At 41.7% G+C, this 2,525-nt stretch overlaps 1 non-coding gene across 1 annotated transcript, besides 5 other annotated features; it reads left to right on the forward strand.

Annotated features, from left to right (window-relative positions):
• Window positions 1–641: 641 nt before the first annotated feature.
• Window positions 642–670: a microsatellite.
• On the forward strand, window positions 670–771 carry Tc00.1047053504713.10. The gene has a single exon (XR_008255250.1). It is a non-coding gene; the product is annotated as a spliced leader RNA, 5' partial (transcript).
• Window positions 772–791: a microsatellite.
• A 15-nt stretch (window positions 792–806) lies between these two features.
• Window positions 807–849: a microsatellite.
• A 666-nt stretch (window positions 850–1,515) lies between these two features.
• Window positions 1,516–1,544: a microsatellite.
• A 111-nt stretch (window positions 1,545–1,655) lies between these two features.
• Window positions 1,656–1,689: a microsatellite.
• Window positions 1,690–2,525: the final 836 nt, after the last annotated feature.

Below are 2,525 nucleotides of genomic sequence, written 5' to 3' on the forward strand. Positions count from 1 at the left end.
CATCACGAATGCGTACGATATGATAGTGGCGGACACTCTGGCGGCCATGCTGCGTGGAAACGTGCACGTGTTCAACGCAGCATGCGGCCGCGTGGGGCCGGGGTAAACACCCCGGGTAGGCGAGTACCCGGGCAACCCCTTGGGTAGCTGAGAGGCAATGAACACACAGAGGAAAGGGAAAATGCAGAAACAGAAACTCACACATAAGGAAACTCGCCACCACAGAAAGCAGCAGGAAAACATCCACGGAACGGAGAGAATGCAGAGGTAATCAACGGCACGGCAGGGTCAATTGCCCGAATGCGGAGAGCAGTTTTGTTATAATACCACGGTCGCCGTACCAAAGCCAAAGGATTCAAGAGGGGCTTCTTCTATACTTGTGGAATATGACGCCCAAGAGGGTACAGGATGACTGTTTTTTCTCTTCCTTATCCCTCCCGCCCGGGTTGGTTCGGATCATTGTTTTGCTTTTGCTTTTACTTGTTTGGCGGGCAGGGTACGTTTTTACAATGGGTATGGGGGTTAATAACTTTTTGGGGAGTGTGGTGGGGGTGTGGTGTGGAAATGGAGGCCATGTAGTTGGTCACAGAATCGGTGCGATCAGGTCGGGGCACCATTCACGGTCGTGGGACGACCTTATTAAAAAAAAAAAAAAAAAAAAAAAAAAAAATTATTGATACAGTTTCTGTACTATATTGGTACGCGAAGCTTCCAACCCGCCTCTGGCGGTTATGTTTGGTCAATTTCTTTTGACCGGGGTCTACGGACCCCTTTTTTTTTTTTTTTTTTTTGTGGGTCTGTCCGCCATATATACATATACCCCTATATATATATACCCATATATATATAGCCCCGTACCCCCTCGTGCGGCTGCCCCCCCCCCCCCCCACATTGCGTGTCCGCCACCTCCTTCGGGCCCCCTCATTTTCGCTTCATGGCTGCTATTGCCTGCATCTTTGTTTTGTTTTGTGTTTTCTCTCTCCCGTTCCTTTTATTCCCCTTTTCTCCGCGTATGCCGCGCTTCTTCCTGTGTTTTCCGGTGTTTTTGCTTTGCTCGCACACTCGGCTGCATTTGCTGTTCCACACTCCCCATGTGCGTCTTTTCCGCCCCCTGACGCCGTCCACGGCGCTATCCCGGGGCCGACATCCCGGACCCTGACCCCTCCCCAGTGTGGCCTGGGAGGGGGGGGGGGGGGTTTTGTACACGGTCCCAAGTGCCGCGAAGGACCCCTCATCAAAATTGAAAACCGTTGTGGAACACAACTCCTTTCAACTAACGCTATTATTGATACAGTTTCTGTTTCAAATCCTGTTCGTGATAATTATTTACACAGGTTCTGTTTCAAAACCTGTTCGTGATAAACTTTTCCAATTTTGTCTTAGCCATTTTTTTGATTTATTTTTTAGGTTTCAAGAAAGACGTCGGAAAACCTTTAACCTATAAGCCGGTGCTGATCCGACGCCGTTTCGAAACCTACTTGAGCAAAACTTTTTTTTTGTCTTAGTCATTTTTTCAAAAAAAAAAAAAAAAAAAAAAAAAAAAATTTTTTTTTTTTGTCATTTGACTAGTGTTATTTTGACGCGAGTGCAAAACCTACTGGGCAAAAGAAATTTTTTTGACTTTATCATCGTTTTCAAAAAATCTGAAAAATCTGAAAAAAAAAAAAAAAGAAAAAATAATAATAAAAATATTCATATATATCTATATATATAGTGATTGGTTTTATTTTTGACGCTGTATCAACCTACTTGATAACAATTTTTGTGGTCGGACTCTAAATACGTAATATAAAAGGATACAAGAGCTCCTTTTACTCAGCTGAGATCGGCGTACGTGTTTGGTGCTTGACAATAAAACTATTGTAAATAAGAAAAAAAGAAAAAGGAAAAACAAAATCAACAGAGGCAAAATTAGCAGAACTAACATACAGTTCATTAGGCACAAAGAGATACTCATAGCGGTAAAACGGATCAATTTGGTAGAAAAATTAATACTTTGTCGAGCTCTTTGAATACTCTTATAATAAGATTTAGGGAAAAGAACTACCCTCTTTTCGTAGTTCACACCAACAAGAAGAAATAGGCAGTGACGAGTATTGGTTGTCGGAGATCGTTGTTGGTAATCAATAAACAATCGAAGAGGTTGAGTTAAATACCTGTTTTGGAAAATAAAAATTTTTGAGGGTCTATCTGTGACCAGGTTTCTCGTATTTTTAAGGAAAGAAAATATCATTGTGGATATTAAAAGATATTGTACAGAGAGGGCATCGATACTCATCGGATTTGGGAGATCGATATTATTTGGTAAACAATTTCAGATCGCGTGAGTCACCGGAAAAGTACCCCTTCTGGAAAAATAAAACTTTTTGAGGGTCTATCTGTGACCAGTTTCTAGAGTGTTGATAAGAATATTATTAATTATTGGGAACAAGAGAGAGAACAGAAAGGATATTGACGATTATTGTTTGTTGGAGATCGTTGTTAATAATCAGCGAAGAATCGAAGAAGTAATAAAGAAGAGAATT

The sequence above is a fragment of the Trypanosoma cruzi genome (genome assembly GCF_000209065.1).
Source record: "Trypanosoma cruzi strain CL Brener chromosome Unknown tcruzi_1047053504713, whole genome shotgun sequence".
NCBI lineage: Eukaryota > Euglenozoa > Kinetoplastea > Trypanosomatida > Trypanosomatidae > Trypanosoma > Trypanosoma cruzi.